We start from the raw sequence: 15848 nt of genomic DNA, 5'->3' as shown, positions 1-15848 counted from the left end.
TGATTAAAATATAAATATATTAAAATATATTAAAAATAATATTCTGGAATCTTACATGTTTTTGCATGTTATTTCTATTTCTATTTTCATTTCTATTTCAATTATTATAATTTAGAGAAGAAAGACATTTCAGAAGTAAACATTTGACTCACTGTACCACCTGTGCCTGAGTTCCTTATACTTGAATGATTCATTCATTCATCCATCCATGGCTATTTTATCCACATTGTGTGTGTGTGGGTGGGTGAGTGTGGGTCTGGGTGTGTGTATTGCACAAACATAAACCCAACCTTTTGTTTGAGGATTACCTTTCAACCCTTTTTCTCTAGCAAAGAAATCTCCCTCAGACATCCTGCTCTGAGAATGATTGGAACTGATACATATTACTGCATAAGAAGTGGCTGTTGTTTCCAGAATAATTCCAATTTTCCTTGTTCACACCAAAGCTTAACTTACAACCTGTCCAAATGCATAAAAAAGAACAAGAACAATGGCCACGATAAAAAATGAGCCAGGAGAGTCACAAAAAGAGTCATAAGCTATGTATTCAGTACAACATTAAATAATTTACATTGATTCCAGGGCTTAGAAAGAGGTCAGAGAATGACATCCACGGTTGGGGAAGCAGATGACATCCTTGTTGACTAGCAAAGGTGATATGGCCTCTCCTTTCTGTATAAAAAAGAAGTGAATTAAGATTTCTATACATAAGTCACTGAATGAAAACTTTAAAAAGACACAGTCAATCCTCATTATTCTCAAATTCTATATTTGAGAACTCACTCACTCGCTACAAAATTTATTTGAAACCTCCAAATCAGTACTCCTGGGGCTTTCATAGTTATATGTCTATTTCATAGACATGTGTAGAGAGAGCATCAAAACATTTGAGTTTCAGTACATGCATGTTCCCAGCTGAGGGGTAAACCAGGCAATGATCTGCTGTCTTGTTCCAGCTCTCATACTGCAAACAAGTGTCCTTTTCATGGTCTATTTTGTATCATGTTTTCCACATTTGTGTGTGGGCATGTGGTTTTCTTTATTGGTGGTGGTGGTGGAAATTTGCTGTTTAAAATGCCTCCAAGTATAGTGATGAAGTGCAGTCTAGTGTACCTAAGTGCAAGAAAGCTGTGATGTGTCTTATAGAGAAAATGTGTCCTAAATCAGCTTCACTTAGACATGAGTTATAGTGCTATTCACATGAGTTAAATCTTTTTTAAAACTTTATTTATTTATTTATTTTGAGAGAGAGACAGAGAGACAGAGCAAGCAGGGGAGGGGCAGAGAGAGAGAGAGAGACAGAGACAGAGACAGAGACAGAGAGAGAATCCTAAGTAGGCTTCATGCTGTCAGCACGGAGCCCAACTCAAGGCTCCATCCCACGAACCGTGAGATCATGACATGAGTTGAAACCAAGGGACGCTTAATCGACTGAGCTATCCAGGCACTCTGGCATGAGTTCAATCTTAATGAAATTTCAATGTGTATTAAATAAGTTGTCTTTAAACAGAAATACACATAAAACAAGGTTATGTGTTGATTCGTTGATGAAAATGTGACCAGAGGCTCACAGGATCCTAACTGTATTTTCCCTTGGAGCTAACAGGGTTCAGTATTCGCTAATTCAGTGTTTGCAGTGACTTTAGAAAATCTCACTTGAACAAATAATGAGAATTAATTGTGCATACAGCTGTGTTAGCTTGGGCTTCATGAAACAGACTTCCAGAAAGGAGTTTATTTGGAAATCATCCCAGGAAACATTTGTGTGGAAGGAGTGAAGACAGGAAAGCAAAAGCTGCCAATAAAAGGTGAGTTAATTAAGCAAATTAATCAACTCAGACAACTCTGAGAGCCAGTGAAGAACATGTAATGGGTGATGTGGGTGGCTCAGTTGGTTAAGCGTCTGACCCTTGACATTATCTCAGGTCATGATCTCACAGTTCATGAATTTGAGCTCTGCAATGGGGTTTGGCACTGAGAGTGCAGAGCCTGCTTGAGATTCTTTCTCTCCCTCTCTCTGTCTCTCCTGTGTGCTCTCTCTCTCAGAATAAAAAATTAAACTAAAAAAAAAAAAAAAGAACATGTACCATGGAGTTTCATTTAATTATGGTCCAAGAGTGTACTTTGTACTAATTCAATGCTGTTAAATTTGTTTTAAAGAAGTTTGTTTTGGGGCGCCTGGGTGGCGCAGTCGGTTAAGTGTCCGACTTCAGCCAGGTCACGATCTCGCGGTCCGTGAGTTCGAGCCCCGCGTCAGGCTCTGGGCTGATGGCTCAGAGCCCGGAGCCTGTTTCCGATTCTGTGTCTCCCTCTCTCTCTGCCCCTCCCCCGTTCATGCTCTGTCTCTCTCTGTCCCAAAAATAAATAAATAAATAAATAAATAAATAAATAAAAAGAAGTTTGTTTTGTGGCCCAGCATATGGTCTATCTTGGTGAATGTTCCACATGTCTTAGAAAAGGCATTGTTGTCAGGTAGATCTCTCTCTCTCTCTTATTTTTTTTTTTTAACATTTATTCATTTTTGAGAGAGAGAGAACATGAGTCAGGGAGGGGAAGAGAGAGGGGGATAGAGGATTTGAAGCTACCTTGGTGCTGGCACCAGTGAGTCTGATGAGGGGCTGGAACTCATGAACTTTGAGACTGTGACCTGAACTGAAGTCAGACATTCAACCAACTGAGCCACCCAGGCACCCCGTCAGGTAGATATTCTTTAAATGACACTTACTGATTTACTGTCTACTTGTTCTGTAGATTAGAGAAGAATGTTGATGTAACAAAGTATATTGTGAACTTGTCTCTTTCTCCACTTAGTCTTATTAGTTTCTACTTCATCCTCTGTTGTTAGATGCATACAAATTGGTGATTTTATGTTTCCTTGATGAACAGAACTTTTTATCATGTATTGTCTCTTTTTATCCCTGATAAATAATTTTCCTTGATCTGAAATCTAATTTATTTGATACTAATATAGACAATACAGCTTTATTTTGATTGGGGTTTATGTGATTTATTTTCATCCTTTTAATGTATGTATACCATAATAGTTAAAGTAGGAATCTTGGGGTGCCTGGGTGGCTCAGTCGGTTGAGCGTCCGACTTCAGCTCAGGTCATGATCTCACAGCTCATGAGTTCAATCCCTGCATTGGGCTCTGTGCTGACAGCTCGGAGCCTGGAGCCTACTTTGGATTCTGTGTCTCCCTCTCTCTCTCTGCCCCTAGCTCACTCACATTCTGTCTCTGTCTCTCTCAAAAATAAATAAACGTTAAAAAAATATTTTTAAATAAAAAAAATAAAGGTTTCTTGTAGGTAGAATATAGTCAGTTTTTAAATTTAAATCCAATCTGACAATCTTTGTTTTTTTTAATGGTGTATTTAAATCATTTACAGTTAACATGATAACCAATATGGTTGAATTAGGCCTACCATTTTGTTATTTTTCTTTGTCTCCTGGTTTTTTTGTTCTTCTGTTACCTCTTCCTGCGTTCCTTTGCATATTTTTTGATGTTCCATTTTAAATTATCTGCTAGCTTTTGGCTGTATCTGCTTGTATTATTTTTCAGCAGTTGCTACAGGGATTATGCTATACATGACTAAGTTTTCAGTCTACTTAGAGATGATGTTTTGTAGCTTGAGATAAAATGCAGGGCTTGTAACCATATAGATCACTTTACTGCCCCCTTTATCTTATAGTTGTCATATGTATCACATTTACACCTTCCCAGACAATCTTGAATTTTTGCTTTCAACACTTATACATATTTTAGAGAACTTAAAATAGAAAAATATCATTTAATCAGACATTTATCATTTCTATTGTTTTTGTTTTGTTCATTCCAGGTTTCCCTTTGGGAACATTTTCCTTCAGCCTTAATTCCTTTAGCAATTTCTCTTACAGTGGATATCATTGGCAATGAATTCTCTGTTTTTCTTCATCAAGAATAACCTTACGTTACTTTAATTCCTGGAGGGTATTATCCCTGATTATAGAATTTTTAGTTGACATTTCTTTTAGCACTTTAAAGATTTTGCTCCACAGCCTTTATAATTTCTGATGAGGAACTTTAGTATTCTCTAGTAACTGTAGTATTTGAATTGTTGTTCCCCTTTATGTAATGTATCATTTTGTTGTGGCTGCTTTCAAGACTTTTCTTTATCTTTGTTCTTCTTTATCTTTGTTCTTTAGCAGTTTGGTTTTGATGTGTATAAGCATGGTGTTCTTTGAGTTTATTTTGGGGCTAACCAGACTTTTTAAATTTATAAATATATGTCTTTATTTTTAGTCCTTATTTCTTCAAATATTTTGTCTGTCACAATATCTTCCTCCTCTTCTTTAGGGACTCCAATGAGATTGATATTGTCCCATGGGTCTCTGTGACTGTTTATGTTTTAATCCTTTTTCTGTCTATTCTTCAGATTGGATCATTTCTATTAATCTATTTTCAAATTAACTGATTCTTCTCTCTGTCATCTACATGGTTATTGAGGCTACCTAGGAGATTTTTTTCTTTTAGGCATTCTGGTTTTTTTCTTTCTCAAATTTCTATTTGAGTTGTTTTATGAGCTTCTCTTTGTCTGCTGACAACACTTATCTTTATTTTCATTCCAGATGTATTCACTTTTACCTGAAGGAAAATTATAATGAAGGCTTTAAGTTATTGGTTCCTGTTGGTTTTGTTTCACACTGCCTCATGGGTTTGTTCTTTTGCATTTGACCACTTGGATTTTCTGTCTCTGATGCTTTGGCCCTCCAACTTGTCTGATGGGCAACCCCACTCTCATTGCCCAGTCCTACGTTGGGCAGTCCTTGCCCAAGGGCCCAAGGTATGTCTTGGGCCCTCAGCTAGTCTATTTTAGGTCTTTGAAGATTTGATTAGGACCATTAATTCCTTTTCTCTCCCCTCCTTCAACAGCGTATTCAATTTGCTGGACAATTTGAATTAAGTTGAGCTAAGTGGATTCATTGATAGAAAATTCACAGGTCCAGTCCAGCCAGTGTAATACATCATTACAAGGCGACTGTTATCTTTGAATAATGCTCTTCATTCCAAGCTTCTGTGGAATTTCATGGACCAGAAATGTAGTGCATATTTCATACTTCTCAACATTTTCAGCCTGATTATAATTGCAGGCAACCCTCATAAATCAAATTCTCTATTTTACAGAGACTTCATAGGTACCCAGGCTAGATGGAATTCATGTCTTAGAGTGTTATTGTCAATCACAGGAAGTTGAGACAAAGCATTTATTAGCATGATTGATATAAAATGAATGATCTGCCATTCATCTGCCTTGCTCACCTGCTTCATAAAGATATTGGCAGCATTTAGCAAGGCTGGAAAATTGATTGATTGATTGATTGATTGATTGATTCATTCTTTCATTCATTCTTTCATTCTTCAATCATTCCTCAGCAGATATTTATTGATAATTTATTATGTGTGAGGCAGTAGCAGACAACTCTGTTGGAGTGAGGTTGAGGCTTTCATGTAGAACCCTGGGTCCCTGTGGAGTGACAAATTTGTTGAGGAGAAGTATGCAATGGTGGGAATCTATTTGGGAATGAAGGGACCATAAAAGCCCTTTGGATCAGTCTCTGACCACTGATATCCTGTGATTTCCATCTCTTTTAAATGAAAACAAACAAACAAACAAACAAACAAAAAAAACTTTCGTCTGAGAGGAGAGACCACGTCCTTGTTCTACAGGTCTTAGGAGAGTTGAAGAATTTTGTTCTTAAGATGATGATCAAGGTCAGCATTAATCCACATGGCACTTTTTTTTTTTTTTAAGTAGGCTTCATGCCTGGGTTAGAGCCCAATGCAGGGCTTAAACTCACAACCCCAAGATGAAGACCTGAGCTAAAATCAAGGGTAGGACACTTAACTGACTGAGACACCCATACACCCCATATGGTACATTTTTACTTGAATTAGAAAGTAACTCAGTTGTACATATGCAGCCCCATGAACACATGGTTTAGGAAGCACCTAATTGGCAAATTGAGCTGGATGAACTTCAGCCCCTATTTGTCCCTTTGCCTAGGCAATACAGATAATAAACATTCTTGCACAACTGTGCTTGTTCCAAGCTTTTTCTGATGACACCATTGCAAGACTGAATAAATGTTTGTTTACCCAAAGTGCTTGTTATATTTGGCTCAGCAAGTGGTAAGAAACAATTATGAACCAGCTGAGTCAGGAGAGTTGGAGGTGGGAGCTGCCACTGTGGATGGGTGTGGTCAGGGGAGGCCTTCGGAATGTGGAAAGAATGTGGATACATGGAAACTGGGAAAAGATGCTCTATGGTCAGAAGATTTTTATCAACTTTCATTTGGGAGCCAAAGCCCATACTGCATGGCAAATAGGCTTTTAGATCAGTAATATACAGTGTTGTAGGATATACATTATGGTATGTACTGTTGATCATCTTTAAGAACTCCATACAAGGTAGAGCGTTCTAAAGTTATGCATCTTTCAGGGAATTCTACTATATAACATATATAAAGGGAACAAGGATTCAGTAAAAGGGTATATTTTTTAAAGAGAAATAGAAGATAAGATATGAGATGATCCCTGGGCTGTTTCACCTTTTCTGTTGCTAATGCTGTGTGTTTAATGGCAATAAATTCCTTCTTAACTCTAATGTCATAATGGCAGATAGACCAAAAGCCACAAATCTTTTTAATTGTACCTGGGGTTAATTTGCTTAATTGTGGCTTTTGAGGCAATGATTCTTAAACTTCATACTCACCTTTATTGATTTTCGGAAGCCAGGATCAACTTGTCTCTTGCTACTGTGCTTTTTTGAATTCATATTAAGTTCTAATTGCTGATCTCAAGCCCATTTAAAAACATATATTCTGGATATATTCTGATATCCTGGATAACTTTGTTCCTTTTCATTGAAAATTTCCACAGAAATATGTGAACTTTTTTTGATAAATTACAGATATTGAAAATTGGAGTTCATTCCTTTATGTCTTCAAGAGATGCTTATTAAAGAGTTATCATGTACCAGGCCTATCCTAGGATCCAGGGAGATGGTGGTAAACCAGCCAGAAAGGGTCTTGCTTTCATGGAGCTCATATTCTTTTTTTTTTTTTTTTTTTTAATTTTTTAAATGTTTTTATTTACTTTTGAGAGAGAGAGAACAAATGGGGGAGGTGCAGAGAGAGAGAGGGAGACAGAATCCGAAGCAGGCTCCAGGCTCTGAGCTGTCAGCACAGAGCCTGACATGGGGCTGGAACCCATGAACATGGGGCTGGAACCCATGAACCGACTGAGTCACCCAGGCACCCCAATAGAGCTCATATTCTAATGGAGGGAAGCAAAAGACAACAGGAAGACAAAAACAATTTCAGGTATTAAACATTGTATAGGAAATAAAACAGGGTACTATTATTTTTTTAAGTAATCTCCACTTAAATCTCTACTTAAATCTCACTCAATGTGGGTGAGATAGAGAGTTACATGTTCTATTGACTGAGCCAGCCAGGTGCCTCAAACAGGGTACTGATTTTAAAAAGTGCTAGGAGGGAGGTTGCCAAAAAAGACTTCTCAGAGGAGGGCAGGTTTGAGTTGAAACCCTGACAAGAAGAAGCTGCACATGTGAATATCTGAGAGACGAATGTCCCAAGCAGAGGAAACAAGTGCCAAGGCCCTGGGGCAGGAAGAAACTTGGTAAATTCAAGGAATAGAAGAAAGACTAATGTGGCATGAATCCATCAAGTGGTTGGAGAATGGACAAAGTCAAGGAGGAAGAGTAGGAAATGACCAGATCACTTAGGACCTTGTAGCTTATGTTCAGAGTTTGGAATTTATCCTAAAATTAAAGAGAAGTCACTGGAAGATTTTAAGTAGGAAGAGGTCTCATAAAGACCAATCTGGCTACAGTGTTGGAAAATGGGTTGAAGAGGGAAAGAGTAGTTAGGGGGTCAGTGTAGTAGTTCAGATAAGAGATAAACAGGAACCAAGATGGAGCAGTGAAGATGAAGAGAAATAGTTTGATTTGGTATGTATTTTGGAGGGAGAAGTCTACAAGGGCTTAGGATGAATGGATGGATGTAGGATATGAAGGAAAGATAAGCATTATGGATAAATTCTAGGCATTTGGCTTGATATGGTGGTACTGTTTAGATAAAACTAAATCCTAGGACAGAAGCAGTCTAATGCAATGGAAGTTAAGAGCCTGTTTTGCCATGGATAGTGTAGTAATTATATAAAAATATAATGTGATGCCACTATCATAAAAAAATGCATATTAGACTTCTAAATGGAGGTGTTAAGTTGCAGTTAAGACAATTAAGTCAGCCACAGTTCTTGAGCACCCATTCGTGCATTGTACTGAGACCAAAGAGAACAACACAGTACCTCTGCCCTCAGCAGCTTCCTGTCTACTGTGAGATTCAGATAACTAGGTAAGTTGACTTGGGAAGTTAACATGGTATATTCATGGATTTAACTACTGGTAAGCAGCCCTGAAATCCTCATGTCTTATAGGAATGGACCAGAGAGGAAACATCTCCTTTCCAGGGCTGCTTTATAGCTATGGCTGACTTTGGGTCCCAGGACTGCAGGCCTGAGCTGCAGTAGGGAGTCCCTCATGTTGGCTTTGCCAAGGAGCCACCTGCTTCAGATCTCATCCGTATCTTGGCAGTGTTTCTGGTTTTAAGGTTTCCACTGAGCTCAGATGGATTTCTATCTAAGGTCCAGGCAGTTATTTGTGTTATCCCTGTGGTGCAATCAAGGAGAAGCGGGAAAGAGAGAATGCCCTTGAAACTGACAAACAAGTTCTGAGAAGCTCGGAGAGCAGAGCAGAGTTGAGCAGATTTTCACAGGTTGAGATGTCAGGCACCATCGTGGTGGAGGTAAATGCTCAACCAAACTCCCCCTGAAGGAGAGTAGGATGTATTGCGGTGATGGTATAGTCTTTGTCAAATTAGAAAACATTACTACAAATATAATCCTAGGGCAAAACTGTTAGACTTAAAAAACCCTTGTTTGATTCAGCTCCTTGCAAAATATTAAAGTGACTTTTAAGATTATCCTTGTATCAGAGAAGTTGTAAGGAGAGAATTGGTGAGACCGGACATAATCAAGATGAAGGTCTTCGGGAAGGGCATTGGCCGTCTGTCACTTACACTGCAGAGTTCAAGGCCTATGGTTTTGGAAAGCCCAGAAACAACTGCAGTTGTTTGTTTTCAAATACCCTAGTCAACTTGCTCAAGGACGGATTACTTAAACTATTTGTTATTTTCTAACTAATCAATTTATTTGGAAAGTGTAAAGTATGATTCATCTTGTCCACTGCAGTTACCTTCTGTCCTGTCTCTCCCCTCTCCTATAAATCTTGTCTTTGCCTTTGTCTGATGACCACAGACTATGGATGGTGTTTCCCTCGTATGAATGAATTGCATGCAGATAACTACGTCTCTAAATTTTTCCTTGGCACATCTAAGTTCCCTAGAGTTGCAGGAGACTGGAATCCAATGCATGTTTGTCTAGTGAGGGGTAGTGTGGTGGCAAGAATAGTCTCAATCTTTCAGGTATTCTAGAAAGCACCAAAATAAGATTGAACATATTTTCTCTGAAAAAAAAAAAAAAGGATAGCTTTTGACCTACTTTTTAAAAACGGTACAACTTCCTGTTTCTTCATTTATTATTATTAATAAATGAAAACAACCCGATTCACTTCGTGTGTTACAAAGATCACTTTGTTGTAAAGGATGGATTGGAGAGATAGAAAGAGTAGGGGCACCTGGGTGGCTCAGTTGGTTAAGTGGCCAACTTTGGCTCAGGTCATGATCTATCTCGTGGTTCATGGGTTCAAACCCTGTGTCCAGCTCTGTACTGACAGCTCAGAGCCTGGAGCCTGCCTTGGATTCCATGCCTCCCTCTCTGCCCCTTTCCTGCTTGTGCTCTCTTTTTCTCAAAAATAAATAAATAAAAAACTTAAAAAAAAGAGTAGAGGTGGAGAGCCAGTGTGGCCACCATTTTGGTGTTCATGGAGATGGTGGAGCCTAGGTAGTAGAATAGTTGGCGGGGGGAGAGAAGTGGGCAGATTTGCAGTGTATTTGGGAGTATAATGTTCCTGATGGGCTATTGGGGAAATTTAAGAAAGGGGAAGAATTAAGGATGGCTTTGAGAGTTTCTGGGCCGAGGTGGGGAGCATTCTGAGAGAACAGAAAACATATATGTTGCATTATAAATCAAAAGTTTAGTTTTGCATGTATTAAGTGTGAAATGATTGCAAGAAATACAGATTGCTATATTAAGTAGGCAGTTGGTAAAATGGGTTTGGAGTTCAAAAGTCAGACATGGGGGCGCCTGGGTGGCGCAGTCGGTTAAGCGTCCGACTTCAGCCAGGTCACGATCTCGCGGTCCGTGAGTTCGAGCCCCGCGTCGGGCTCTGGGCTGATGGCTCGGAGCCTGGAGCCTGTTTCCGATTCTGTGTCTCCCTCTCTCTCTGCCCCTCCCCCGTTCATGCTCTGTCTCTCTCTGTCCCAAAAATAAATAAGAAACGTTGAAAAAAAAATTAAAAAAAAAAGTCAGACATGAATTAGAATTGTTTTCTGATTTTTGCTGATATTTAGGAAAGGCACCAATATTTACACATAATAACTCCCATTTTAATATTGTTTATGTATTTCTAAGAACATTACAAATATCATAAATTGTGTTATAAAACAATATTTCAGTAAGAAAAATATCAGAGCAGAAAATTTTTGACATGCAATAGCATTTTTTTTTTTTCTGGTAGCCATCTCTATGAAAGTTGTACTTGCAAATTGTATTCCCTAATGGTAAATCACATGCCATTAAAAACTCAAACACAAAAGTCTCATTTATCTTGTATCCAGATACATTTTTAATATTTAAAACATATATAATAGTTCTTACTCTTCTGTTGCTGAAAAATTCTATCCTAAAGCCACTAGGCAGATATAGCAAGGTCAGTGTCTGTATAGAGGGGTGGTGGAGGCTTTCACAGTTATATTTTTTTTATGTTAGAAAATGTCCTTGCTTAGAAGAAATATTTGCCAGAGTATTCAGGGGTGGGATTATCATAATAACAACTGTTCTCAAATGGCTTTAACTTTCAAAAGAAACTTACAAAAAAAACTTACAAAAAGCTTTTTTTGTACTATGGTCTCAACCTTTTTGCAAGTTTGATATTATTTCAAAATTTAAAAAATGGTTTTCAGCAATTAAACTTTCTAGGTGCACAAATTAAAACATTTTCTGATGCAAATAACAAATAGAACTTGAATTAACATAAACAAAAGGGAAATTTATTATAAGGTTTAAAAAATGCTTCATGGAGTCTAAGAACATGTAAGAGTCTCAGGTATGCACTGGAACCAGGAGCTGAATGTGATCAGGATACGGTTTTCCATGTCTTGTCTGCACTTCTCTCTGTATATACTCTTTGTCCTCTCTGCATACCATTCTTTCCTGCTTCTCAGTAAAGCATGGCTACCAACTACTCCCAGGGTCCACTAACACAGTTTAGGTATTCAGAGAAAGATGAAGGCAGGGTCAAGTCCAAATAGCTAGGGAAGGGGCTTTGCTTAGCCCAGCTCAGGCTAAGAGTTTGCCTCCATTAGTCAGCTGTTGCCAGAGGGTACAGTCCTATTGTACTAACCTGAACACTCTTTTAATGACCACTGGGACAAAATGGTAGAGCACAGGGTCATTTTCCAGAAAAAAGGGAGAAGTTTCCAAAAATGAAGGGAACTCTATAGACTCTAAAATAAACTGTTAGATAACTAGGGATATCACTATATTGTCCACAAATATAATGTGGGCATAATATTTATGTGTCCATAAATATAATATAATGACATGTTTTCTTTTCCCTACTATTAATATAATTCTTATTTCTGTTTCATCTTTCTTTTTGTATTTGTTACAATTTTCAAATATTATAAAATGGTAATGGTTGTAGAGGACATCCTCTAGCATTTTATGTATGATGTTGGCTTTTGATTTAGGGGAGGAAATCTTTCTCATATTAATGAATTATCATTCTGGTTCTAGTTTCTGAAGAATTTTCAACAGGAATGGATGATGGATTTCATTGGATACATTCATGGTCTTAAAGAATTCTCTTTTTTGCTGATGCCTTGCATAAAACGAACATATTTCTTAATATTCAACCATTCTTGAATTCATAGGTCAAATAGGGATTGGCAAACTGTAGGTCCTGGGCCAATCCAGTGGGCCTGTGTTTGTACTGCCCTTTAGCTAATAATGGTTTTACACATTTTTAAAAGGTTGTTTAAAAAAGAAAGAAAGATGGGGCCACCTGTGGCTCAGTTGGTTGGGCTTCCAACTTTGGCCTAGGTCATGATCTTGCGATTTGTGAGTTCGAGCCTCACATCAGGCTCTGTGCTGACAGCTCAGAGTCTGGAGCCTGCTTCAGATTCTGTGTCTCTCTCTATCTCTGCTCCTCCCCTGCTCATGCTCTGTCTCTCAAAAATAAATAAATGTTTAAAAAATTTAAAAAAAAAGAGAGAAGAAAAATATACAACAGAAACTTACATCCTTCTTCACATTTCCCCCTCATTTTAGCTTTTTGTTTATTTTCCTCTTACAACACGAATCACTAGGACATATTTGGATATATGTTGTTAATTCTACAAACACTCTGTTTTCTAATTCATTAACTTCAATTTTGGCCTTTTTTTTTTCTTGTGGTTTTCTAGAAGATCCTCTTTGTTTTGTTTTCTTTTGCGTTTCTTGCCTTTTTGAGTTATTATTTATTTACTTTCTTTTAAATTAATGAAAGTATTTAAGTGTAAGAGTTCCCTTTTGAGTACAGTTTTGATCAGGTTCCATATGTTTTTAATGTAGTTTGTAAATAGTAATTTTAAATTCCCTTTTGTCCCAAGAGGAGAGTTCTTTTCATCTTCATGTGGTTGTTTTGGTGTGTGTGTGTGTAAACTCAGCCTGTCTTATTTCCTTTGTTCTCTTTTTTTCTGGCCTCCCCCTGCTTTCCTCCTTCTCTTTTGAATGCACACTATATTTTGTGGGGTTTTTTTTTCATCTTGTGTGGTGATTTCAATAATAGACATTTATTTTTGTTTGTTAAATATATACTTAAACATGCATTTCTTGATTTATAAACTCAACAATAAAATCACCCTTTAAACTCATTCCTATGTATAGGAACACATCTATCATGCTTTTATTTGTCTAATCCTTTTGTTTTCAATTTCTAGTCTTATTATTCAGGAACTACAAACACTGGTTTCTCTTTCTGTCTGGATGTATGTTTTTTTAAAAAAGCATTTTTGAGGGGGTGAAATATACCATAATTATAGAAAAGTACATAAAATATATGTACAACCTGTTAAATAATTATTACCATTTTTTTGTTATTAAAAATTTTTTTAAGAACAGTTTTGTCTTTTGTGGTCACTTTAGTATCATCTCTATGATGACTATTTTAACTTAATGTTATGTTTAAATTAGTTTTAATGCTCAATGTAATTATATTTATATTAAGCCAGTGATTTTCAATCTATGTGGAGTAATAGAATGAGAACTTAAAAAGATCATAAAGGCTATGATACATCTTCCAAATACAATGCATGCATTCACATGTACACGGTTTGCATACACTTTTCATGGGATTTAAGCATACCATTCAGCAGAGGTAGGAAATAGGGACTTTGGTATCTTTTGTTTATTTCATTCTTATTTTTTTAATTTATCTTGCAGTCTGTTGGAATACAACTTAAGCCATGTAAAGCTACATTCATGGTGAAATCCAAGGTCTTGGATCCTTGTGTATTAGCACAAAGTTAGTCCAGAAAAAAAAGCTTGATGATTTGGCTGGGACTTTTGTTCACTTTTTTTTTCCTTTTTTGCTTGGATTAGGGAGAAAAATTTGAATGCTTTATTTCTTGTGTGTGTGTGCGTGTGTGTGTGTGTGCGTGTGTGTGTATGTAAATATATGACTTCCTTTGTGAGATCATTCTTGTTAGATGAATTCTAGTTACCAGTGTACTTTCAGTAAATAACTTTGCAGCATAGGCTAGGACAGATCATTGATACTCCTGCTGATTTCAATTGGCAAGAAAGGAGCCTATACATTTAGAGAGAGATGCTCAGGAGGCAGAAAGATAGTAAGAGAGAAAGGTACACAATGCAGGCAATGAAAAGTAAGCTATTATATATTTTTTCTCTTAAAAAGGTGTGTGCACAAATTATAGTAGGGAGATTAATTTAGGGAGAAAAAATTTAATGTTCTGAAGAATGAGGCTGAATGAGGTAAATTTTTAACTGAAATATGATTGACTTTCATGTTATGATAGAACAGAACATGGGGAAAACACAAAGATTGAATATGGAGAGATGATTTATAAATGTGACAAGAATGGGGTTAAGTAGCTGTAAATTATAAGGAGAACAAAGACTGGTAATTCATGTGAAATTGATCATTTTCATGCATCAGTTGCACAGGCTGACTTGGCAAAGTGGTCCAGCCCTCCTCCTTACCTTCAGCCTCCCGCTACCCCTCCCCTCTACCTTCCCTTCCCTGTTAGTGCATCCTTAAATTTGGTTACCAGAGTATTCCCCAACAGGTGGTAACGGCTTGTTTCTAAAGGTTTTTTTTTCTTAAATTTTTAAAAATATTTTATTTATTCTTGAGAGAGAGAGAGAGAGAGAGACAGAGAGACAGAGAGAGCATGAGCAAGGGAGGGGCAGAGAGAGAGAGGGACAGAGAATCCGAAGCAGACTTCAGGCTGTGAGCTGTCAACACAGGCCTGACATGGGGCTCAAACTCACAAGTGGAGGATGGTGACCGGAGCCAGTCAGATGCTCAACCTACTGAGCCATCCAGGCGCCGCCCCTCTTTTCTTTTTTTGTTTATTTATTTTGAGAGTGAGCCAAGAGCATGAATGCAAGTGGGGGAGGAGCAGAGAGAGAGAGAGGGAGAGAGAGAATCCCCAGCAGGCTCCATGCTGTCAGTGCAGAGCCCGATGCAGGGCTCAGTCTCATGAACTCTGAGATCATGACCTGAGCCAAGATCAAAAGTCTGGCACTTAACCAATTGAGCTACCCAGGTTCCCTAACAGGGTTTTTAAATGACGACATATGGTAGGAAACATCTAGTAAATCTAATAAAAGAGCTGATAATGTTGTGAGATTAAGATATTTTACATTGCTGTAGTTACATTATGTATGACTTAATAACATAGGCTATTGGTCAATATGTGGCAATTTAAAAAGTTAGCTAATCAGCGTGGACCCTCAAAATTATTGATTAGCTAAGTTATTGAAGGTCTGTGCTGGAATTTTAATACATATAAAAACTGTATTCAAGGTGAACCCTCATAAAAGATATATATGAAAGCAAACCATATGTGGGTGGGCTCTCACTGAAAGTTGCTAGCTTGCTAGTGCCACCCTTGTATCAAGAATTCCACAAAGGGAATCTACTTCACAAAATATTCACGAGAAATGTATATCATACTGATCTTTTTTTTTTTTTTTTTGGAGTGGTAGATGAGCTTTACCTTAACATTATAAAGCAGGCAAACAAAAATCCTCAGAACTTTTTAAATTTTAAGTTTTCGTTAAAGTTTTACATGCGTAGGATTTCAGGCACCAACTAATATTATGAGATTTGTCAAGGCAAAGAACAGTCTTTAACATATCTCCCCCACCATGTGAACTCTCTTAGCTGATTTCAGGACTGGCTTCGGGACTGTTTCCATATTTCTAAGTAGTATACTTTATTTTTTTTTTTAATTTTTGAGTTTTAGGTATTTGCCTGGTGACTTCCCACTCTTGAAGATGAGGATTTATCTCACTTCCCCCCCTACTGCCTTCCCCTC

General features: G+C 37.5%; 1 long non-coding RNA gene across 2 annotated transcripts in view; it reads left to right on the top strand.

Moving 5' to 3' along the window:
* The window catches only part of LOC125165987 (uncharacterized), a 118603-nt gene that overhangs the window by 4301 nt on the left and 98454 nt on the right, over positions 1-15848 (top strand). For both annotated transcript variants that reach the window (XR_007152296.1, XR_007152297.1), the window contains exon 3: positions 1691-1808. This is a non-coding gene — a long non-coding RNA (uncharacterized LOC125165987). The remainder of the gene's footprint in view (positions 1-1690; positions 1809-15848) is intronic.

The sequence above is a fragment of the Prionailurus viverrinus genome, chromosome B2, assembly GCF_022837055.1.
Source record: "Prionailurus viverrinus isolate Anna chromosome B2, UM_Priviv_1.0, whole genome shotgun sequence".
NCBI classification, from domain to species: Eukaryota; Metazoa; Chordata; class Mammalia; order Carnivora; family Felidae; genus Prionailurus; species Prionailurus viverrinus.
The sequence above is the reverse complement of the archived record's forward strand: the minus strand, read 5'-3'. Positions and strand labels throughout refer to the sequence as shown.